This window comes from Oncorhynchus clarkii, chromosome 5 (assembly GCF_045791955.1).
Source record: "Oncorhynchus clarkii lewisi isolate Uvic-CL-2024 chromosome 5, UVic_Ocla_1.0, whole genome shotgun sequence".
Classification (NCBI taxonomy): domain Eukaryota; kingdom Metazoa; phylum Chordata; class Actinopteri; order Salmoniformes; family Salmonidae; genus Oncorhynchus; species Oncorhynchus clarkii.
In genome coordinates, this window is record NC_092151.1 from 11,238,498 (window position 1) to 11,264,403 (window position 25,906).

At 46.0% G+C, this 25,906-nt stretch overlaps 1 protein-coding gene across 1 annotated transcript in view; it reads left to right on the forward strand.

Moving 5' to 3' along the window:
- Positions 1 to 25,906, forward strand: part of LOC139408362 (3',5'-cyclic-AMP phosphodiesterase 4D-like) — a 302,623-nt gene that overhangs the window by 129,391 nt on the left and 147,326 nt on the right. The gene's annotated exons all lie outside the window — the stretch shown is intronic.

Below are 25,906 nucleotides of genomic sequence, written 5' to 3' on the forward strand. Positions count from 1 at the left end.
TTCCTTGTTTATCTATCAGTGCCTGGGATTCTACCCATCTTCTCCTTAATAAAGATATTCTCCTTTACTTCTGTATACTTTTTAGCCAGTAGTTCTGAAAGTAGCACTCACAAACTTAAAGTGGCCCCCCCAAACGTCTTTTTTTTACTCATCACATATGCTGCTGCTACTGTTCATTGTATATCCTGTTGCCTAGTCACTTTCTTACTAGTTATATGTACATACACTATATATATAAAAGTATGTGGACACCCCTTCAAATGAGTGGATTCGGCTATTTCAACACGCTGCTGACGTGAATAAAATAGAGCACACCGCCATGCAATCTCCATAGACAAACATTACCAGTAGACTGGCCTTACTGAAGAGCTCAGTCACTTTCAACATTGCACCGTCATAGTAGCCACCTTTCCAAAAAGTCAGTTCCTGTAAGAGCTGTTATTGTGAAGTGGAAACATCTAGGATCAACAACGGCTCAGCCACGAAGTGGTAGGCTACACAAGCGACAAGTGCTTAAGGGCGTAGAGCGTAAAAATCATCTGTCCTCGGTTGCAACACTCACTACCGAGTTCCAAACTGCATCTGGAAGCAACGTGAGCACAATAACTGTTAGTCAGGAGCTTCATGAAATGGGTTTCCATGGCTGAGCAGTCGCACACAAGCCTAAGATCACCATGTGCAATGCCAAGTGTTGGTTGAAGTGGTGTAAAGCTCGCCTCCATTGGACTCTGGAGCAGTGGAAACGCGTTCTCGGGAGTGGTGAATCACGCTACATCATCTGGCAGTCCAATGTACGAATCTAGGTTTGGCGGATGCCAGGAAAATGCTACTTGACCGAATGCATAGTGCCAACTGTGAAGTTGTTTTTCATGGTTCGGTCTAGGCCCCTTGGTTCCTGTGAAGGGTAATCTTAACGCTATAGCATACAATGACATTCTAGACCAGTGGTTCCCAAGCTTTTCATAGTTCCGTACCCCTTCAAACATTCAACCTCCAGCTGCGTACTCCCTCTAGCACCAGGGTCAGCGCACTCTCAAATGTTGTTTTTTGCCATCATTGTAAGCCTGCCTCACACACACTAAGTGATGGCTTTCATTCTTTTCCCCAGGAAAGATGAGAACCGCCCATAAGCGAGAACCTCTGCTCATCCTATAACATTGCAGTGACACTAAGCAGAAACAACCCGTCGGTCTAGCTGAGTGAAGGACACTCGTTTAGAAAATGGGTGTGTAGACATTGTTACAACAGACAAGGGTCGAGGGGTCACAGGAAAATCACAGGAGCATGCCAAAAAGACATGCGGAGACACAAGTCCAATATGATTTTGAAACAGGTGCTGTTATTGACTTCTAAAACCATTTAGGTATTGGCCTTCCAAAGGTCTAAAGCACATACTATTAGCTATATTCACTAATCATAGATATGTAACATAAAATGATCATTCGTAAATGACGTAGTGCATCACAACATGTGAATATACATATGAATTGTCGCTCATTGGGTATCGTGAAGCTTGGATTGAATGTCTCAGGTGCTCTTGAGCATTTCTACTGACCAGCGGTATCACTCAATGTTATTGACATGCGTTTCGTAAGCTTGAGCTATTTTGCTAAGTGTTTATTTTCATTATCATTCAACCCTAGAATATATGTCCGATGAGAGGTCCAAAACGATATGAATCATCACGCACAGCCAAAACGCACACACGCACACACAAACACACACACACACACACACACACACACACACACACACACACACACACACACACACACACACACACACACACACACACACACACACACACACACACACACACACTACAATCCAGTACAAATCCAATGGAGCAATGGCCAGGATAAGGTTAATCTCATTATCAATGTGATTTATTATCTTCCTAGAAAGGGCTATAAGTCATGGAGAGAGTCCAGAAAGAGGGGCTATAAGTCATGGAGAGACTCTAGAAAGAGGGGCTATAAGTCATGGAGAGAGTCCAGAAAGAGGGGCTATATTTCATGGAGAGAGCCTGGAAACTGGGGCTATATTTCATGGAGAGAGCCTGGAAAGAGGGGCTATATTTCATGGAGAGAGCCTGGAAAGAGGGGCTATATTTCATGGAGAGAGCCTGGAAAGAGGGGCTATATTTCATGGAGAGAGCCTGGAAAGAGGGGCTATATTTCATGGAGAGAGTCTGGAAAGAGGGGCTATATTTCATGGAGAGAGCCTGGAAAGAGGGGCTATATTTCATGGAGAGAGTCTGGAAAGAGGGGCTATATTTCATGGAGAGAGCCTGGAAAGAGGGGCTATATTTCATGGAGAGAGTCTGGAAAGAGGGGCTATATTTCATGGAGAGAGCCTGGAAAGAGGGGCTATATTTCATGGAGAGAGCCTGGAAAGAGGGGCTATATTTCATGGAGAGAGCCTGGAAAGAGGGGCTATATTTCATGGAGAGAGCCTGGAAAGAGGGGCTATATTTCATGGAGAGAGCCTGGAAAGAGGGGCTATATTTCATGGAGAGAGCCTGGAAAGAGGGGCTATATTTCATGGAGTGAGCCTGGAAAGCATCACCACCAGTGGCCTCACTACAGCCTCGCTATGACGCCATTAATTAAATGTGTTGACTTCAGCGGCCTCCCAAATGGCGGCCTGTTCCCTATGTAATGCACTACTTTTGGCCAGGGCCCATAGAGTTCTGGTCAAAAGTAGTGCACTATTTAGGAAAAAACTTTTTGGGGGGGGACAGTACCCAAGTCAGCTTATTTAAATAATGGCGTTTGGGACGCTGCCGAAGTCAACACATTTAATTAATGGCGTTTGGGATGCTGCCGAAGTCAACACATTTAATTAATGGCGTATGGGACGCTGCCGAAGTCAACACATTTAATTAATGGCATTTGGGACGCAGACGAAGTCAGCACATTTACATAATGGTGTCTGGGACGCAACCTTACCGTTCAGATCAGATGGTGGTGAATCAGGTCGTATTGCATTACATACTGTCTAGGGCCCATGGATATTACACCACGACCTGTCTCATGTTGAAAGGCCACAGAGCCTTTTGGGTCACATTGCAAACTGCATAATTGTATTCCAATTTAGTCACGGACTAGGCAATAGGTGACGGGAGATGTATTAGCTTATTGAATAATCATTGGTCTTGTGGGAGCTTTGACACACATTGCTGATACTCTTCTCTCTCACAATAGAAGACACACACACACACGTATGCGCAAGTGTGTGTATGCGCCGCACACACACAAACACACACAAACACGTATGCACACACACAGAGGGTGAGAAGGGGAGCGGGGGCGGGCGGAGGATGCGGTTACACTGAGTGTGTGTTTGTGTGTGTGTGTTTGTGAGAAATTCTAAGGCTATGACCCAAAGAAATGACATGTGAACTTTACAACCCATTCTACATATTATATTATATAATATTCAAAAGGGACCCGGTGTTAGTGGACGTACCTGTACCTGATACTAGAACCCACCTGTCTGATAGGAATATGACTGCTTGTGGTTGATCAGTGTACACTGAACCCTCCCCTGTCCTCTCCCCTGTCCTCTCCGTTGTCCTCTCCCCTGTCCTCTCCCCTGTCCTCTCTGCTGTCCCCTCCGCTGTCCCCTCCGCTGTCCTCTCCCCTGTCCTCTCTGTTGTCCTTTCCGCTGTCCCCTCCTCTGTCCTCTCCCCTATCCTCTCTGTTGTCCTCTCCGCTGTCCTCTCCGCTGTCCCCTCCCCTGTCCTCTCCATTGTCCTCTCCCCTGTCCTCTCCGTTGTCCTCTCCGCTGTCCCCTGTCCTCTCCATTGTCCTCTCCCCTGTCCTGTCCCCTGTCCTCTGCGCTGTCCCCTCCGCTGTCCCCTCCCCTGTCCTCTCCATTGTCCTCTTTCCCCTGTCCTCTCCGTTGTCCTCTCTGCTGTCCCCTCCCCTGTCCTCTCCATTGTCCTCTCCGCTGTCCCCTCCGCTGTCCCCTCCCCTGTCCTCTCCCCTGTCCTCTCCGTTGTCCTCTCCGCTGTCCCCTCCCCTGTCCTCTCCATTGTCCTCTCCCCTGTCCTCTCCGCTATCCTCTCCGCTGTCCCCTCCCATGTCCTCTCCGTTGTCCTCTCCCCTGTTCCCTCCCCTGTCCTCTCCACTGTCCCCTCCCCTGTCCTCTCCCCTGTCCTCTCCGCTGTCCTCTCCCCTGTCCTCTCCGTTGTCCTCTCCCCTGTCCCCTCCCCTGTCCTCTCCGTTGTCCTCTCCGCTGTCCCCTCCCGTCTCCCCTGTCCTCTCCACTGTCCTCTCCCCTGTCCTCTCCACTGTCCACTGTCCTCTCCCCTGTCCTCTCCCCTGTAAATGTTACTAAACACAGATTAAATGTTACTAAATAATGTAAATGTTACTAAACACAAATTAAATGTTACTAAACTCAGTAAATTATACTAGATACAGTATATGTTACTAAAGACAGTAAATGTTACTAAACACAGTAAATGTTACTAAACACAGTAAATGTTACTAAACACAGATTAAATGTTACTAAACACAATACATTTGGGACTACGTTGAGGGCTGGTAAAGGAGTCCCAGACAGTGCAATGTATCAACAAGACACATGCAACTTGTTTTGCATCTTCATGGCCACTTTTCTACACATTTTCCATGGTTTGCTCAGTTGTTTATCCAAGTGTATAAAAATAAAAGCATTAAAAAAACGGGTGCAAACAGGCACACATTTCTTGTTGCTGTTCTCACACATGACTTCTGTAGATATCTGTCAGTCATTTATTTCTCTTTCTCCCCTTTTAGGTAAGTAAAACTGTGCTGGAAGAGGAGGGGTGTCGATGTCGTTGATTATGTGCGATGTAAGGTAACATTTCTAACCATTACTTGAAAATGGCCAATGAAATAATATCCAGTCCCTCATAAGAAAGTTAGCTGATTATGACATCTGTTTGATTAGGTTCAGCTGTCATACACATTACTGAATGAATAGCAAACATTAATAGCATCTCAAATCGCCTACCTGTATGATGCTGTACTGTACTGTATTATTGAATTTTTTCCCTGATGGCACCGTACTGTATGGCCACTGTTTTGTGAGCTCCAACCCAACTTTGCTATTTTGTGATTCCTTTGGCATTTATTTTTTGTATCTGCTATCATTCTTTTAACAGACAATAACTTTGGAATATCAGATCGGCAGTTTTTTATTTACTTTATTTAACTAGGCAAGTCAGTTAAGATCAAATTGTTATTTACAATGATGGCCTACACCGGCCAAACCCGGAAGACACTGGGCAATTGTGCGCCGCCCTATGGGACTCCCAATCACGGCCGGTTTTGATACAGCCTGGAATCAAACCAGGTGTCTGTAGTGACGCCTCTAGCACTAAGATGCAGTGCCTTAGACTGCTGCGCCACTCGGGCATCCGCAATGGGCCCTTTCTGTAATTCTAACCCAATTTTTGGGGTATCCAAGAGGAAACACCATAGTTACAGAGGCAAGAGAAGAGGAGTCCCGACAAGATTAATGTGGAGGGAAAACCGGCCACCTCTTCTCAACATTCTATTGGCCAATGTACAGTCTCTTGATAATAAGATGGATGACTTCCGATCGTGGATTTGCTACCAACGAGACTCTCGTAACTGCAATATTCTCTGTTTTCTGAAACATGGCTTTCGGACAAGATAGCCCCCATGGCTGTTTGAGGCTATAAACAAGCCCCGTACAGTTGCCGGCGATTTTAATTCTGCGTCATTAAGAGAGGTGACGCCAAACTTCCAGCAAGGAAATGCATCAGTGACATTGTCCGCACAGTGAAGGTTCGCTGCATCCCCAATCAAAAGCCCTGGATTAACATAGAGTTTGACACTAAGCTAAAGGACAGGGATACCGCACACAGGGCTATCACAGACAACCCTAAGGCTACGGCTGAGGACAGGAACAAGTACACAAAGTCCCCCTATGATCTCCGCAAAGTCACCTAACGAGCAAAAGGACAATGTGGGACTAAGGTATTTTCACAGGCTCCGATGCCCACGGCATGTGGCAGGGGCACGAGTTCATTACAGACTACAAAAGGAAGACCCAACTGTAATCTGTCCAACGATGCCTCTCTACCAGACAAAATGAATGCATTTTATATAAGCTTCGACAATAACAACACCATGCCCCCACTGACCCAGAGGACTGGGTGATCTCGCTCTCCGAGGCCGCCGCGAGTAAGGTCTTTAATCAGGTCAACACTCGCAAGGCCGAACGGGATTCCAGAGCGCATTCTCAGAGCATGCACAGAACATCTGGCAGGCATATTCACAGTCGTTTTCAACCTCTCCTTGTCCCAGTCTGTAATCCCCATTTGTCTTAAGCTGACTACCATCATTCCTGTTCCCAAGAACTCTAAGGTGTTTTTTTGCCCACCCCGAATCAACAAAGCCTCTGAATCTAACCTCTAAACATATTCATATAACACAATTAATATTTATCATTAGTCAAGCCTAGTAGAAATGGTTTGTTTATTATACAAATTAAAATATAATACAAATATAGTCATGTTCAGTATTATTGTTTACTGATGAAATAAAGGGGAAGGAGTTCTTAGGAGCGCTTCTTGTGAAATCCCAGACATCCTGATCCCAGACTGCCTGATCCCAGACATCCTGATCCCAGACTGCCTGATCCCAGACATCCTGATCCCAGACATCCTGATCCCAGACATCCTGATCCCAGACTGCCTGATCCCAGACATCCTGATCCCAGACATCCTGATCCCAGACATCCTGATCCCAGACATCCTGATCCCAGACATCCTGATCCCAGACTGCCTGATCCCAGACATCCTGATCCCAGACATCCTGATCCCAGACATCCTGATCCCAGACTGCCTGATCCCAGACTGCCTGATCCCAGACATCCTGATCCCAGACATCCTGATCCCAGACATCCTGATCCCAGACTGCCTGATCCCAGACAGCCTGATCCCAGGCTGCCTGATACCAGACTGCCTGATCCCAGACTGCCTGATCCCAGACTGCCTGATCCCAGACTGCCTGATCCCAGACATCCTGATCCCAGACTGCCTGATCCCAGACTGCCTGATCCCAGACTGCCTGATCCCAGACTGCCTGATCCCAGACTGCCTGATCCAGACTGCCTGATCCCAGACATCCTGATCCCAGACTGCCTGATCCCAGACTGCCTGATCCCAGACTGCCTGATCCCAGACTGCCTTTTCCCAGACATCCTGATCCCAGACTGCCTGATCCCAGACTGCCTTTCTCACCTCCCCTCCCTTCATATCAATAGAGCTGTTTTGGAGAGCGAGAGCTAAAGTGCTTTGGGGTCTTGTTAAATGAAATATTCAGACAGAAATGTGGAGTTCTTCAGCATAACCAACGCCTCATGGAGACGGAGACATATTGATTTGTAAAGATATGCCCTGAGGCCGTGGCTTGGATGAAGCTTTTAAAATGGATGATTTATGAATGGTTTTTCTAATAGAACTCCTTTCCTCCGTTCAACTTCACTTTGATTTGGATGGGATTCTGTTTTGCTTGTGTGTGTGTGGGTGTGGGTGTTTGTGAGAGAGTGAGAGAGAGCAAGTGTGCGTGCGTGCGTGCGTGCGTGCGTGCGTGCGTGTCTACAGTACGTACGTATCTGTTTGAGCGCTCACATATATAATTTTCCTGTTCCCATGAACCGCCCCAGATCTCAGATAGATGGCGATTGCTCCACCCTCCGTTCATATCCCAGAGCCTGGCGTGCCGGTTCATAAATAAACCCAACTGCATGATGGTCCAACGGAGGATTTTCCCCTCTCGCCAGCAGAAAAACAACATTAGCAAAATCGCCAACCTAGCAAAATATATCAAAGCATTCTGGATTAGGTGGGGGAGGATTCAAACTTGGGAGCTGTTGGGCTCATAGAACTCATGAGATGTTTTGTCAATTTGCACGCGCTCCAAGCTTTTTTCACAGAACTAGTCTGTGTCCCTGTCCTACAACATTGGGCACTGTTTTTCATGTTGGCCCTGTCTAGAAACATGTTGGCCCTGTCTAGAAACGTGTTGGCCCTGTCTAGAAACGTGTTGGCCTTGTCTAGAAATGTGTTGGCCCTGTCTAGAAATGTGTTGGCCCTGTCTAGAAATGTGTTGGCCCTGTCTAGAAACGTGTTGGCCCTGTCTAGAAACATGTTGGCCCTGTCTAGAAACGTGTTGGCCCTGTCTAGAAATGTGTTAGCCTTGTCTAGAAATGTGTTTGCCCTGTCTAGAAATGTGTTGGCCCTGTCTAGAAACGTGTTGGCCCTGTCTAGAAACGTGTTGGCCCTGTCTAGAAATGTGTTGGCCCTGTCTAGAAACGTGTTGACCCTGTCTAGAAACGTGTTGGCCCTGTCTAGAAATGTGTTGGCCTTGTCTAGAAACGTGTTGGCCCTGTCTAGAAATGTGTTGGCCCTGTCTAGAAACGTGTTGGCCCTGTCTAGAAACGTGTTGGCCCTGTCTAGAAATGTGTTGGCCTTGTCTAGAAATGTGTTTGCTCTGTCTAGAAACGTGTTGGCCCTGTCTAGAAATGTGTTGGCCTTGTCTAGAAATATGTTGGCCCTGTCTAGAAATGTGTTGGCCCTGTCTAGAAATGTGTTGGCCTTGTCTAGAAACGTGTTGGCCCTGTCTAGAAACGTGTTGGCCCTGTCTGGAAATGTGTTGTCCCTTTCTAGAAATGTGTTGGCCTTGTTTAGAAATGTGTTGGCCTTGTTTAGAAACATGTTGGCCTTGTCTAGAAACATGTTGGCCTTGTCTAGAATCATGTTGGCCCTGTTTAGAAACAACATCTAGCCTCTACCCACTTGTTTAGCTCTAATTTATTGGACAAGTGTAAGCAATACGGCAACATTTCACAAGCATATCTGAGGGCAAGCTGGTGCTACTACCATAGGCCCTAATTTGTATATCCATGTGTTTCAAATCTACATGAAGTTCCTAGGGTAAGTTCCTACAGCGAAGGGTTAGTTCCTAGGGTTAGTTCCTACAGCAAAGGGTTAGTTTCTAGGGTTAGTTCCTACAGCGAAGGGTTAGTTCCTAGGGTTAGTTCCTACAGGAAAGCATTAGTTTTTACAGCGACGGGTTAGTTCCTAAGGTTAGTTCCTAGGGTTAGATCCTACAGTGAAGGGTTAGTTCCTACAGCAAAGGGTTAGTTCCTACAGGAAAGCATTAGTTTCTACAGCGACGGGTTAGTTCCTAGGGTTAGTTCCTAGGGTTAGTTCCTACAGTGAAGGGTTAGTTCCTAGGGTTAGTTCCTAGGGTTAGTTCCTAGGGTTAGTTCCTACAGTGAAGGGTTAGTTCCTAGGGTTAGTTCCTAGAGTTAGTTCCTAGGGTTAGTTCCTACAGCGAAGGGTTAGTTCCTAGGGTTAGTTTCTACAGCGAAGGGTTAGTTCCTACAGCGAAGGGTTAGTTCCTAGGGTTAGTTCCTACAGCGAAGGGTTAGTTCCTACAGCGAAGGGTTAGTTCCTAGGGTTAGTTCCTACAGCGAAGGGTTAGTTCCTAGGGTTAGTTCCTACAGGGAAGGGTTAGTTCCTTGCGGGAAGGGTTAAGGTTAGTTCCCAGGGCAAGGGTTAGTTCCTAGGGGGAAGGGTTAAGGTTAGATCCTAGGGCAAAGAGTTAGTGTTAGTTCCTAGGAGGAAGGGTTAAGGTTAGTTCCTAGGGGTTAGGGTTAGTTCCTAGGGCGAGGGGTTAGGGTTAGTTCCTAGGGCGAAGAGTTAGGGTTAGTTCCTAGGGCGAAGGGTTAGGGTTAGTTCCTAGGGCGAAGGGTTAGTTCCTAGGGCGAAGGGTTAGTTCCTAGAGGATAGGGTTAGAGTTAGTTCCTAGATGATAGGGTTAGGGTTAGTTCCTACAGCGAAGGGTTAGTTCCTTGGGTTAGTTCCTACAGGGAAGGGTTAGTTCCTTGCGGGAAGGGTTAAGGTTAGTTCCTAGGGCAAGGGTTAGTTCCTAGGGGGAAGGGTTAAGGTTAGATCCTAGGGCAAAGAGTTAGTGTTAGTTCCTAGGAGGAAGGGTTAAGGTTAGTTCCTAGGGGTTAGGGTTAGTTCCTAGGGCGAGGGGTTAGGGTTAGTTCCTAGGGCGAAGGGTTAGGGTTAGTTCCTAGGGCGAAGGGTTAGGGTTAGTTCCTAGGGCGAAGGGTTAGTTCCTAGGGTTAGTTCCTACAGCGAAGGGTTAGTTCCTACAGCGAAGGGTTAGTTACTAGGGTTAGTTCCTACAGCAAAGGGTTAGTTCCTAGGGTTAGTTCCTACAGGGAAGGGTTGGTTCCTTGCGGGAAGGGTTAAGGTTAGTTCCTAGGGCAAAGAGTTAGTGTTAGTTCCTAGGAGGAAGGGTTAAGGTTAGTTCCTAGGGGTTAGGGTTAATTCCTAGGGCGAAGGGTTAGGGTTAGTTCCTAGGGCGAAGGGTTAGGGTTCATTCCTAGGGCGAAGGGTTAGTTCCTAGGGCGAAGGGTTAGTCCCTAGGGGATAGGGTTAGAGTTAGTTCCTAGATGATAGGGTTAGAGTTAGTTCCTAGGGCAAAGGGTTAGGGGCTAGGGTTAGTTCCTAGGGCGAGGATTAGTATTCGTTCCTAGGGCGAAAGGTTAGTTCCTAGGGTGAAGGGTTAGGGTTAGTTCCTAGGGCGAGGGTTAGTGTTCGTTCCTAGGGCGAAGGGTTAGCTCCTAGGGTGAAGGGTTAGTTCCTAGGGCGAAGGATTAGTTCCTAGGGGATAGGGTTAGGGGCTAGGGTTAGTTCCTAGGGTGAGGGGTTAGTGTTAGTTCCTCTGGGGAAAGGGTTAGTTCCTAGGGTGAACGTTCAGGGTTAGTTCTCCTGTTTCTATATACAGTGGGGCAAAAAAAGTATTTAGTCAGCCACCAATTGTGCAAGTTCTCCCACTTAAAAATATGAGAGAGGCCTGTAATTTTCATCATAGGTACACTTCAACTATGACAGACAAAATGAGGAAAAAAAATCCAGAAAATCCCATTTTGAATTTATTTGCAAATTATGGTGGAAAATAAGTATTTGGTCAATAACAAAAGTTTATCTCAATACTTTGTTATATACCCTTTGTTGGCAATGACAGAGGTCAAACGTTTTCTGTAAGTCTTCACAAGGTTTTCACACACTGTTGCTGGTATTTTGGCCCATTCCTCCATGCAGATCTCCTCTAGAGCAGTGATGTTTTGGGGCTGTTGCTGGGCAACACAGACTTTCATCTCCCTCCAAAGATTTTCTATGGGTTTGAGATCTGGAGACTGGCTAGCCCACTCCAGGACCTTGAAATGCATCTTATGAAGCCACTCCTTCGTTGCCCGGGCAATGTGTTTGGGATCATTGTCATGCTGAAAGACCCAGCCACGTTTCATCTTCAATGCCCTTGCTGATGGAAGGAGGTTTTCACTCAAAATCTCACGATACATGGCCCCATTCATTCTTTCCTTTACACGGATCAGTCGTCCTGGTCCCTTTGCAGATAAACAGCCCCAAAGCATGATGTTTCCACCCCCATGCTTCAGAGTAGGTATGGTGTTCTTTGGATGCAACTCAGCATTCTTTGTCCTCCAAACACGACGAGTTGAGTTTTTACCAAAAAGACATCATCTGACCATAAGACATTCTCCCAATCTTCTTCTGGATCATCCAAATGCTCTCTAGCAAACTTCAGACGGGCCTGGACATGTACTGGCTTAAGCAGGGGGACACGTCTGGTACTGCAGGATTTGAGTCCCTGGCGGCGTATTGTGTTACTGATGGCAGGCTTTGTTACTTTGGTCCAAGCTCTCTGCAGGTCATTTACTAGGTCCCCCCCCGTGTGGTTCTGGGATTTTTGCTCACCGTTCTTGTGATCATTTTGACCCCACAGGGTGAGATCTTGCATGGAGCCCCAGATCAAGGGAGATTATCAGTGGTCTTGTATGTCTTCCATTTCCTAATAATTGCTCCCACAGTTGATTTCTTCAAACCAAGCTGCTTACCTATTGCAGATTCAGTCTTCCCAGCCTGGTGCAGGTCTACAATTTTGTTTCTGGTGTCCTTTGACAGCTCTTTGGTCTTGGCCATAGTGGAGTTTGGAGTGTGACTGTTTGAGGTTGTGGACAGGTGTCTTTTATACCGATAACAAGTTCAAACAGGTGCCATTAATACAGGTAATGAGTGGAGGACAGAGGAGCCTCTTAAAGAGGAAGTTACGGGTCTGTGAGAGCCAGAAATCTTGCTTGTTTGTAGGTGACCAAATACTTATTTTCCACCATCATTTGCAAATAAATTCATTAAAAATCCTACAATGTGATTTTCTGGATTTTTTTTCTCATTTTGTCTGTCATAGCTGAAGTGTACCTATGATGAAAATTACAGGCCTCTCTCATCTTTTTAAGTGGGAGAACTTGCACAATTGGTGGCTGACTAAATACTTTTTTGCCCCAATGTATATATATATTTATTTTTTAACTAGGCAAGTCAGTTAAGAACAAATTCTTATTTGCAATGACGGCCTAGGAACAGTGGGTTAATTGCCTTGTTCAGGGGCAGATCGACAGATTTTTACCTTGTCAGCTCAGGGATTCAATCTAGCAACCTTCCGGTTACTAGTCCAATGCTCTAACCACTAGGCTACCTGCCACCCCATATCTGTCACTGTCTTCTTTCCAGGTGTCTCTAACCAGAGGTGCTCTAACCAGAGGGACATGAAGTGAATGGCCCTGATAAAGTCCCTCAGTGAGAGATGGCTCTAACCAGAGGGACATGAAGTGAATGGCCCTGATAAAGCCCGTCAGTGAGAGATGGCTCTAACCAGAGGGACATGAAGTGAATGGCCCTGATAAAGTCCCTCAGTGAGAGATGGCTCTAACCAGAGGGACATGAAGTGAATGGCCCTGATAAAGCCCCTCAGTGGGAGAGTAGATCATTTTCTAAACCAGCGCTATAAGAGACACTAAATAACACTGGAATGGTCCAGTGTGTTTTCAGTGACTGGACAGTGGGACAGAGAGCAGAGCTGAATGATTCATGTGGGCTGAGCAGGGACTTCCTGTGTGTGTGTCTGTGTTTGTGTGTGTGCGTGTGTTTGTGTGCTCGTGTGTATTTGTGTATTATTGTCAGTGCATTTGCGCGTGTGTCTGCCCGTACATATGTGTGTGTGTGTCAACTTAATTATCTTCTCTGTGTATAAATGATGCAACGCTAAACTCCCACACCAGAGATGGTAGATAGAGGGAGGGGTTGGTATACTGTTGGGGGTACTGGAGGAGCAGGGTTGGGGTACTGTTGGGGTACTGTTGGGGTACTGAAGGACCAGGGTTGGGGTACTGAAGGACCATGCTTAGGAAACATTGCTCTAAGGAAGCACATGCTGGAAAAGGTTACATTGTAAAACAGTGAAGGTTGATTCATTTTGTTAGTGTTGTAAAACAGTGAAGGTTGATTCATTTTGTTAGTGTTGTAAAACAGTGAAGGTTGATTCATTGTGTTAGTGTTGTAAAACAGTGAAGGTTGATTCATTTTGTTAGTGTTGTAAAACAGTGAGGGTTGATTCATTTTGTTAGTGTTGTAAAACAGTGAAGGTTGATTTATTTTAGTAGCATTGTAAAGCAGTGAAGGTTATTTTAGTAGCTTTGTAATACAGTGAAGCCTGAATTATTTTAAATGCATTGTAATGCAATGGTTGATTTATTTTGAATGCATTGTAAAACAGTGAACCTGATTTATTTTAGTCTGAGCATTAAAGAGTATAGTGCTGTAAAGTGGAAAGAAACAGCTTTACATGTTTTAGTTATGTTTTTATTGTTAAAGTGTGTGTGTGTATGTGTGTGCACATGTTTTCTTAAGGTTTTTTGTACTTTAGTTTGGCGTTGGAGGTGTAATGTTTAGCCAAACCCTAACCTCTTCCAGTTCGTCCCAGGGTCTTACAAGGGAACAAAATCAAATATATGGAACAAATAACTTACTTAAGGCTATTGAGTTTGAACATCATTAGAGCAACATCATCATCTGATCATGAAATGTACCCACGGGAGCTATTGATTTGCAGTCTACTGTACCAAAACTGCTTATTGGAGCATTTCCGTCATTGGAGATCATTACAATTTCGGGCCTGATTGCTTATGGGAAAAGTTCTGAAATTAGATATTATAGCTTCTTGCGATGTCATAATGGAAGCTACCAACGTTGTAGTCATTCTAAGCGCTGTACCTATATATTTTTTCCAGTTCGATTGTGATAGTTCATATCAGCTCCTTGAGATTAAAAACTGTTATCAACATACTGATATTGTTCCACTCTTTACCTATATGATTACGGCAACTGATTCCTCTCAAAAGATCACCGTGTATAGTTTTAGCAGTCAATAAGTACTGGCTTGAAATGGACGACTCACTTGTGTTGTGGTCCAATTCTCTAACATGGCCTTATCTCCTTTTACCTCGTCCTGTATCCCCATACCCACCGATAGATGAGATGAATGGATGGGTCTCTACTGTATTACTTTAACATATTTATCTACTGCAGATGAGTGGGAATAGATGAACAAGTGATGAGGAAAGGAAGCTGTTGAAGAGATTTGGGCCTCAGCTCCCAGTGTCACTTTGGTCATCTGTCTCTTTCCCACTGACGCCATGTAGTGTGGAATCCAGACGGCTTTGTTGATTGGATACTTGGCACGGCTCTGGCTCCTCCCATGAGGATTCTGGGAGTCGGATTTTGGGGGAAGTTTTCTAGCATAATAAATATGTCTGCCATTGTGTGCCATTGGGGAAATTTGATAGCCGTCTAAGGCTGAAACGGTTCTGTCTGCTGGGTTCTAAACCAGTCTCTCTTGAAGCTAACAAACCATGTTGTTGTTATAGTGTAGCTCTCAGACCAAGACATTCTTACTGTTCTCACAGATTGTTTGTTTTTGGCTAGTTATTATGTTATTGCCCTCAAAGCTTGTCAGTCCAAATTGAATGGATACCGCATTGAGTAGACACTGCAACTAAACTGAAAGTGGATCTGTTTTTTGTTGATGTTTCATTTTTTTACTCCAGTCCCAGTCCTCTAATTAAGCAATAATGCTCGATGGGGTGTGGTATATAGCTAATATACCACAGCTAAGGGCTTTTCTTAGGACACAGTCCTTAGCTGTCGTATATTGGCCATATATCACAAACCCCTGGGGTGCCTTATTGCTATTATAAACTGGTTACCAATGTAATTAGAGCAGTAAAAATGTATGTTTTGTCATACCCATGGTATACAGTCTGATTTACCACAGCTTTCAGCCAATCAGCATTCAGGGCTGGAACCACCCAGTTTGTAATATATTGGGTAGGATAGATAGAGGGGGAAAAAGGTAGAGTTGCTAAAATAGCAGTGGGCAGGATGAATGTGTTCCAGAAGCAGCGGCTAAGACCACTAGACCTCCCTTGGCCACGATGATGTATCTTTTAATCTGTCTTGTCTACTACAGACGCTCCAGCCTCTAACCAATCCTTCTACCATAACAATTGACTGGATAATTCTGATGCAATTGCCCACACAATTAAGGAAACGATTGGGCTGTGAGGCTGAGGGTGTCCTAAAATAGCCAGCAGCCAACCACCTTGCATCCCACTGCTGGCTTGCCTCTGAAGCTGTGTTGGGTTGGTCGGTCCTTGAATGGGAGACCAGATGCTGCTGGAATTTGTGTTGGAGGGCCAGTAGGGAGCACTCTTCTTACTGGTCTTAGGAGATCTCAATGCCCCAGGGCAGGGAAAGGGATATTGCCCTATGTAGGGTGCCGTCTTTAGGATGGGATGTGAAAACGGGTGTCCATACTCTCCGAGGTCACTATGGCACTTATTCTAAGAGTAGTTGTGTTAACCCTGGTGTCCTGGCTAAATTCCCAATCTGGCCCTTAAACCATCATGGCCACCATCATCCCCAGCTTCATCCCCAGCTTCCAACGGGCTCATTAATCCCCTCTCTTCCCCGGGTAGTTGCTGTAAAAAAAAACATGGTAAAAATAAGGGTTAAGAAATCAAATGGGCAATGTAGGCCAGGTCCCCTTGGAGTGTCAGTAGAGACCCAAAGTGAAGTGACCCTAATGTAGGTCACTCACATGTAGATTAACGACTGGTGAGTCAATATCACCCCTGCAGGGCTTGCACGCAAGACGGGCGCTGATGACATCAAAAGTCCACTGAAACTGTCATCCATGACGTTTTCCTGATGTGTTATGGTTCCCCGAGGGGAAGGGGGACTGAGATGATTGAGTGAAGATAATCAGATGATTTTAGGGGGAGAACGGTAGAGATGGTCTACAAAAGGTCTCCAGTTAGCATGTTGTATTTGTCAGTAGCACCTAACTAGTAAGACATGATATGATAGGAAATGAACAATGATAAGAGTCAAGTACAGTGGGGAGAACAAGTATTTGATACACTGCCGATTTTGCAGGTTTTCCTACTACAATTTTTATCATAGGTACACTTCATCTGTGAGAGACTGAATCTAAAACAAAAATGCAGAAAATCACATTGTATGATTTTTAAGTAATTCATTTGCATTTTATTGCATGACATAAGTATTTGATCACCTACCAACCAGTAAGAATTCCGGCTCTCACAGACCTGTTAGTTTTTCTTTAAGAAGCCCTCCTGTTCTCCACTCATTACCTGTATTAACTGCACCTGTTTGAACTTGTTACCTGTATAAAAGACACCTGTTCACACACTCAATCAGAGTCAGAGTAGTCATAGCCACAGTCACCCATAGCCACCGGTAGTCATAGCAACCAGTAGTCATAGCCGCAGTCACCGGTAGCCATAGCCACTGTCACCCATAGCCACAGAGGCAAGTCAAATGTCACTAGGGTCTGGACCTTGTCCTCGCCCATTCATAATGCATGCAGTGTGGGTTGCTAGCAAGTCACTACTTCTCCTTAGCGTTAACTATTGATTAAGGGCCTGTGTTCCGGGCCCTCAGAGGGATTGATGTGGCGCTGCTAATGTGTGGTAGACAACTCCATTATTCATGATTCCACTGGCCATGAGCATGTGGTGAAGCACTGTATGCACAGCTTTTACATGTACCTATATTTTGGATGATTGTCAGTGGTGCGCAGTGGTAGACCTCAAGACGACTGTCAAGTAACACCTTACCGCGACTGTATGTTGGCCAATGGTGGCCCTCAAGTTGATATGAAGACGTGTGCCAGGTTATTGGGCATAGAACCATTTATCAGTTTATTCAGGACCATGCAACATCACCCAACATTCAGATAGAAATGTATACTGTTTCTAGAACAGCTGTTAATATGTCATGCAGAGTATGTAATAGTCAGCTCTGTTTAAAGTTATCTACAGTGCCTTCGGAAAGTATTCAGACCCCTTGACTTTTTCCACATTTTGATATGTTACAGCCTTATTCTAAAATGGATTAAATAAAAACAATCCTCAGCAATCTGCACACAATACCAGATAATGAAAAAGCGAAAATTGTTTAGAAACTTTTGCAAATGTATTCGTATATAAATAAGGATATCAAATAAAATTTGATTGTCACACACATGGTTAGCAGATGTTAATGCGAGTGTAGCGAAATGCTTGTGCTCCTAGTTCCTACTGTGCAGTAATATCTAACAAGTAATCTAACAATTCCCCAACAACTACCTAATATACACAAATCTAAAGGCATGATTGAGAATATGTACATATAAGTATATGGATGAGCAGCATAGGCAAGGTGCAATAGATGGTATAAAGTACAGTATGTACCCTCCCTGACTAGCACCAAAAGCTCAGCCTTTAGGGCTTTCTCAGGGACGAAGAGTCCATAATGGTCTGCTACAGCGCAAAACCACCAACCGAACAACAGAGGGCACACCAATAAACTGGGAGACTGCTGAGGCAGCCATTTTGGACACAGCAGCCCACTTAACACACAAACTAAACCAGTCATCCAAACTCACAACCTACCACCACACCTCAATCACCAATCAGAGAGCTCAGAGCAGCAGGGTCCGGTGGGTTTAATGGATCCCGGATGAGTCCCCATTATGTTACTCATGCCTCTTGGAGGAGAGAACGCAACACCCTGCTACACTCAACTCCCCGTGGAGTGAAAGAGGTATGTGACTGTAGGTGCGGGTAAGGATGACTGAGATAGAATTTTACATTAACATCGCATTTATTCCTTCACATGGTAATTTGGGGAAAAGGTGCTGGATGGAACCAAAGCAAAGAAAGTTCAAGTTAAAGAGCCCCCTCTCCTACCATAGCTACTCACTACTTATCTATTCTTAACACCACCTGGCGCACTAACCAAAATACAGGGGGTGGTCCGCCCAGGTCTTACGTAGTGGGCATAGACAGAGTACATACTACGGGTAGATGTATGCCCGCAGGCCTCATACCGAAGCACTCCCAAAGTGCCCTCCCCTCAGGAACAAAAACAGAATAATTACTAACGTAAGTAATCCATTTAAATAATCAAAAACAGTCCTTGTGACAAAAACATACCTCAGCAGAACCAGTTACAAAATACTTTATAAAATCCTGTCTGAGCAATAACCAACACAGGCCATCAGACACTCTCTCTGAGCAACAACCAACACAGGCCATCAAAGACACTCTCTCTGAGCAACAACCAACACAGGCCATCAAAGACACTCTCTCTGAGCAACAACCAACACAGGCCATCAAAGAAGCTCTCTCTGAGCATCAACCAACACAGGCCATCAAAGACACTCTCTCTGAGCACCAACTAACACAGGACATAACCATCAACTCTCTCTCTGAGCAAAGGAACACTGGCTTTTATACAGCTGGAGAAGGAGTCTGTAATTGCAGACAGCTGTATCCCCTGACGAGAGGGCGGGGTCAGCTCCAATCTGCAATGGGGCCGACCAATCAGCTGCTTGAGGGAATCCAGGAAGCCATTTCCTGAAATACACACAAACACATTCAAACCCACAACACAGAAACTGGGGAACGTAACAATGTGATATGAGTAATGTAAGATATATACAGTAAACATTATCAAAGTTGCAATATTTAAAGTGGCATTGTTTAATTAAAGTGACTTGTGATCCGTTTATTAAAAAGTGGCCAGTGATTGGGTCTCAATGTAGGCAGCAGCCTCTCTGAGTTAGTGATTGCTGTTTAACAGTCTGATGGCCATGAGATAGAAGCTGTTTTTCAGACTCTTGGTCCCAGCTTTGATGCACCTGTACTGACAAAGCCTTCTGGAGAGTAGCGGTGTGAACAGGCTCAGTTGGTTGTTGTCCTTGATGATCTTTTTGGCCTTTTGTGACATCGGGTGCTGTAGGTGTCATGGAGGGCAGGTAGTTTGCCCCTAGTGATGTGTTGTGCAGACTGCACCACCCGCTGGAGAGCCTTGAGGTTGAGGGTGGTACAGATGCCGTACCAGGCTGTGATACAGCCCGGCAAGATGCTCTCGATTGTACATCTATAAAGGTTTGTCAGGGTTTTGTGTAACAAGCCACATTTCTTCAGCCTCCTGGTGCCTTCTTCACAACACTGTCTGTGTGGGTGGACCATTTCAGTTGGTCTGTGATGTGTACGCTGAAAAAACGTTCCACTTTCTCCACTACTGTCCCTTCGATGTGGATAGGGGGGTGCTCCCTCTGCTGTTTCCTGAAGTCCACGATCATCTCCTTTGTTTAGTTGACGTTGAGTGAGAGGTTGTTTTCCTGACACCATCTGCAGAGAAGAATAGGAGAAACTATCCAAATACAGGTGTGCCAAGCTTGTAGTGTCATGTGCTCCTGAGTGTCGCAGTGGTCTAAGGCACTGCATCTCAGTGCTAGAGGCTTCACTACAGACACCCTGGTTCAAAACCAGGCTGTATCACAACCGGCTCTGATTGGGAGTCCCATAGGGCGGCACACAATTGGCCCAGCAGGCTGTCATTGTAAATAAGAATTTGTTCTTAACTGACTTGCCTTGTTAAATAAAGGTTAAATAAAAAATTAAAAAATACCCAAGAAGTCTTGAGGCTGTAATTGCTGCCAAAGTACTGAGTAAAAGGTCTGAATACTTATGTAAACGTGATATTTAATTATATATATTTTTTTTTTAATTAACAAAGAATCTAAAAAACTGTTTTGTTTTTTACTGTGTGTAGTTTGATGAGGGAAAAAAACATCAATTTTAGAATAAGGCTGTAACCAAACAAAATGTGGAAATAGTCAATGGGTCTGAATTCTTTCCGAAGGCACTGTAGATAACTTAAAACAGAGCTGACTATGACATATTCTGCATGAATATGACCACATTATAAAGCATCCTGATACAGTCATATCATTTTTTGCATTGTGTGTACTGCGGCCCCTCATGCCACAGTCAGCCTCACGTGACATTTAATCTTCCCATTTCACCCTGCAGTCCCCGAAGTGTATCTGACAAGCTCCCTCTGCAGACACCCTTGGCCTTTCTACAGGACCCGGCACCATTACATAAGCACTGAACAGGGCTATTTATACACACAACCATGTCTGGGAGACCTCAGAGCAGGGGAAGATAGATGGAAGATGAGGGAGTGAAGTGGAGACTGAAGGGGGAATTGGGATAAACCGTGGTCCACTGCATCTAAGGGGGGAAGGGGAAAGCGGGATACCTTGTCAGTTGTCCAGCTGAATGAATTCAACTGAAATCTGTCTTCCACATTTAACCCAACCTGAATCAGAGTGGTGTGGTGCGGCTGCCTTAATCTTCATCCACGTCTTCGGCGCCCAGGGACAGTGGGTGGTTAACTGCCTTGCTCAGGGGCAGAACGACAGATGTTTACCTTGTCAGCTCGGGGATTCGATCCAGCAACCTAAGAAGGCGTGTTTATGTTCAATGTCTTTAACTAGGCTGGATGGTACCCAAAGTGAGCAATGGCCAAGGAGTCAATGGCCAAGGAGTCAATGGCCAAGGAGTCAATGGCCAAGGAGCGACGCACGTACAGATGTCTGCATACACTCTTGCGTACATGCACGCACGCACGCACACACGCACACACACACACACACACTGTGTAACGGTCTGAGGAAACACAGAAGTCTCATCATTGTACATCATTGTACATCAATTGCTGAATAAAATGTAACCATAAGACATTTCACTTTGATCAAATCAAATCAAATCAAATGTATTTATATAGCCCTTCGTACATCAGCTGATATCTCAAAGTGCTGTACAGAAACCCAGCCTAAAACCCCAAACAGCAAGCAATGCAGGTGTAGAAGCACGGTGGCTAGGAAAAACTCCCTAGAAAGGCCAAAACCTAGGAAGAAACCTAGAGAGGAACCAGGCTATGTGGGGTGGCCCTCTTCTGGCTGTGCCGGGTGGAGATTATAACAAAACATGGTCAAGATGTTCAAATGTTCATAAATGACCAGCATGGTCGAATAATAATAAGGCAGAATAGTTGAAACTGGAGCAGCAGCACACTCAGGTGATAAGGTTTGATAAGGATGTATATCAATCCATCAAGTTTAGCAGAACAAGGAAAAACAATTGCACATTTCAGTAGTTAGATAACTCTTCATTCTGTAACTGGACAATTCATTGTTCTACCTCCTTTAAATAATTTTACCTTGGGGATTTGATCCAGCAACCTTTCAGTTACTGGCCCAATGCTCTAACCAGTAGGCTACCTGCTGCCCCTTAGCTTAGATTCTAAGAAACCTGACAGGTTAAAGTATGACCCTGACATATGACATAGCCACAAACTACTGTTGCAGTAGAGTAGCGTGTTAAAAAGGTGTTAAGTTGACATTCTTCTCTTCTCAGCAGAACGGTACAAGACTACGTCTTTGTGAGGTATCTGTCATATTTCATGGAGGTTTTTCACTTGAGACAGGGTGCTTGTTGGGGGAATTGCCAGTGTTAGTCTATGCTATTCATTATGGTAAATAGTTGTAGTCTACACCTTGCAGTGAATCTTCGGGACTCCAGCATGTCTGTTTTTGTGTGTGCAATACCTACTCTGTTACACCAGGCGGGACCTACTCTGTTACACCAGGCGGGATCTACTCTGTTACACCAGGTGGGATCTACTCTGTTACACCAGGCGGGATCTACTCTGTTACACCAGGTGGGATCTACTCTGTTACCCCAGGTGGGGTCTACTCTGTTACACCAGGCGTGATCTACTCTGTTACACCAGGCGGGACCTACTCTGTTACACCAGGCGGGATCTACTCTGTTACACCATGTGGGATCTACTCTGTTACATCAGGTGGGACCTACTCTGTTACATCAGGTGGGACCTACTCTGTTACATCAAGTGGGACATACTCTATTACAACAGGTTTGACCTACTCTGTTACACCAGGCGGGACAGGGAAGGGACCTACTCTGTTACACCAGGCAGGAAAGGGAGAGGACCTACTCTGTTTCACCAGGCGGGACAGGGACCTACTCTGTTACACTAGGCGGAACAGGGAAGGGACCTACTCTGTTACACCAGGCGGGACAGGGAAGGGACCTACTCTGTTACACCAGGCGGGACAGGGATGGGACCTACTCCGTTGCACCAGGCGGGACAGGGGCCTACTCTGTTACACTAGAAGGGACAGGGAAGGGACCTACTCTGTTACACCAGGCGGGACAGGGAAGGGACCTACTCTGTTACACCAAGCGGGACACGAACAGGACCTATTATGTTACACCAGGCGGGACAGGGATGGGACCTACTCCGTTGCACCAGGCAGGACAGGGACGGGACCTACTCTGTTATACCAGGCAGGAAAGGGAGAGGACCTACTCTGTTACACCAGGCGGAACAGGGATGGGACCTCCTCTGTTGCACCAGGCAGGACAGGGACGGGACCTACTCTGTTATACCAGGCGGGAAAGGGAGAGGACCTACTCCGTTACCCCAGGCGGGACAGGGACCTACTCTGTTACACCAGGCGGGACAGGGACAGGACCTACTCTGTAACACCAGGTGGGACAGGGAAAGGACCTACTCTGGTACACCAGGCGGGACAGGGAGAGGACCTACTCCGCTACACCAGGCGGGACAGGGACGGGACCTCCTCTGTTACACAAAGGCGGGACAGGACCAGGACCTACTCTGTTACACCAAGTGGGACAGGGAAGGGACCTACTCTGTTACACCAAGCGGGACAGGGACAGGACCTACTCTGTTACATCAGGCGGAACAGGGACGGGACCTACTCTGTTGCACCAGGTGGGACAGTGACAGGACCTACTCTGTTACACCAGGCGGAACAGGGACGGGACCTACTCTGTTACACCAGACGGGACAGGATCTGGACCTATTCTGTTACACCAGGCGGGACAGGACCAGAACGTACTCTGTTACTCCAAGCGGAACAGGGAAGGGACCTACTCTGTTACACCAAGCGGGACAGGGAAGGGACCTACTCTGTTACACCAAGCGGGACAGGGAAGGGACCTACTTTGTTACACCAGGCGGAACAGGGACGGGACCTACTCTGTTACACCAGGTGGGACACGGACCTTCTCTGTTACACCATGCGGGACAGGGACAGAACCTACTCTGTTACACCAGGTGGGACAGGGACAGGACCTACTCTGTTACACCAGGTGGAACAGGGAAGGGACCTTCTCTGTTACACCATGCGGGACAGGGACTGGACCTACTCTGTTACACCAGGCGGGACAGGGACGGGACCTACTCTGTTACACCAGGCGGGGACAGGGACGGGACCTACTCTGTTACACCAGGCGGGACAGGGACAGGACCTACTTTGTTACAACAAAGCCAACTGCTGCTACTGTGTTGGCAAGACCACCTCTCCCTGTAGAGATCTAGCTGCCAGCCTTGTCTCCAGGGACTCTGGTTGCATCCAAAAGGGACTGGTCAAAAGTAGAGCACTGTTACACCAGGCGGGACAGGGACGGGACCTACTCTGTTACACCAGGCGGGACAGGGACGGGACCTACTCTGTTACACCAGGCGGGACAGGGACGGGACCTACTCTGTTACACCAGGCGGGACAGGGACGGGACCTACTCTGTTACACCAGGCGGGACAGGGACGGGACCTACTCTGTTACACCAGGCGGGACAGGGACCTCTTGGTAACATTTGGGATGCTGACTGAGATTCAGGGAAGCATTGCGAACATTCTGGAATCAAACTAAATACATGTGGCCCCACCGGAGAGTGTGGGATCAGGGTGAGAGTCGGATGGTGTGTGTGTGTATGTTTGGTGTTGCCTGGGGACTGATGGGGTAGGTTTGGTTAAAACCGGTTCCTGCTCTGGCTAGGCTACTCAATGCTCTGTGTTCTTCTCCTCTGTCCAGACAGGAGCTGTTATGTTAGGCATGCAGGCTAATGCATAAAGCACAGGAGGAGGCAGAGAATATCCCCAGCCCTACTTCTGATGATTGAATATGTCACAAGAACACATACACACACACACTGACACATTCACTTGCATGCACACTTAAACTGAACTCGTACGCACACAGATACACCTATTTAAATGAACTCACACACACACACACACACACACACACACACACACACACACACACACACACACACACACACACACACACACACACACACACACACACACACACACACACACACACACACTGAAAGCTGTCCAACCTCTCATTTTATCATCAGCTTTGACACTCCCATTATTAAAAAAATTCAACCAAGCATTAAGAAGCATTTGCTTACACACAAATGTATAAGTTTATTATCCTAGCCTGTTGAACAGATGGCTAAGGAACCACACCCTTCCGAATGTTATCAGAATATTCTCCATGGTTTAACAACATGATTACTCTATCGCTGTAAAGACAGTCCACTAACAGACATTGAGCGTTGGTGTCTTAACACAGCTAGGGCACATGGTCATCTGAAGTAGCTATGGACGTTAGGTCAGGGCTGGAAAAGTCCCTCCCGATCCGTAGCCCTAGAGGAGACGGAGGAGGGAAATTAAACGAGCATGTGACATCACCACATCTCCACAGCCACAGAAAAAAAAAAAAAAAACAGCATTGAGGCGAAACCATCTCTGTGTTCCGCTGTGAATATCTGTTCCAGTGAAATGGTAATGACGCGTAAAATCTTGAAAGGAAGAGGATTGCCATGTCTAATCAATGTGTTGAAACCCTGTAGCTCGTGCTGCAATCCTCTGAAGACGCCTAAATAATCATGTCTACACTATGCTGTACTTTTGATGGTCCAGGGTCTGTAGTTAAAGGTGCTCTGTGGGACATAAAATGAGTCATTCCGTATAAAAAGACCACGTACTGTAGCAATTCAAAAACACAGCATAAGACGCAGCTGTTGCTGTGGTTGCAATTTCGATCTCAGTGCTTTGCCCGACGCAATTCGGGCCTGGGCATACAGTATCTTGTGCCAACGCCAAACTGTCTGTACTCTGTGGGCAAAGGATTTGTGTGTCTGTGCCCCTCTCATATTTTCCCCCATAAACCGAAACGGCCTTTTTTGAAGGTGGATACCTTTTTTATGACCTAGGCTTTTATGTCATACGACAATTTATAAATCACACACTGCCATGATGAAAGTCTGTTGTTGTTCTATGGAAAAAAACACACTACTCGATCGCTTAACCCACTCTCACTGACATTATATGGCCGTGTGTTCTGAAAGAAGCCTTCATAGATCATATTCAGACAGATATTTATCCATCCACATTGAGACTGGATAACTTTTCATGATACATTTCAGGCTTTACCTTGAAACATGCTCTAACTTGTCTGCATCATGTCTGCATCATGGGTAATTCCTTAAGACAGGCATCACTGCAAAGTTGCCTGTTTACTATTTCCTCCCTGTCCTAAAATGGCATGAACAAAGCATGGTTGGGGTACCACCAGGGTCATCCTGGGGTGTCGCTGCAAAAGGACCAAGCGAGGTTTTAGTTCAGACTATAGTAAATAGAGAGATAGAGAGATATAGCTAGAGGTGCATTCCTGACAGT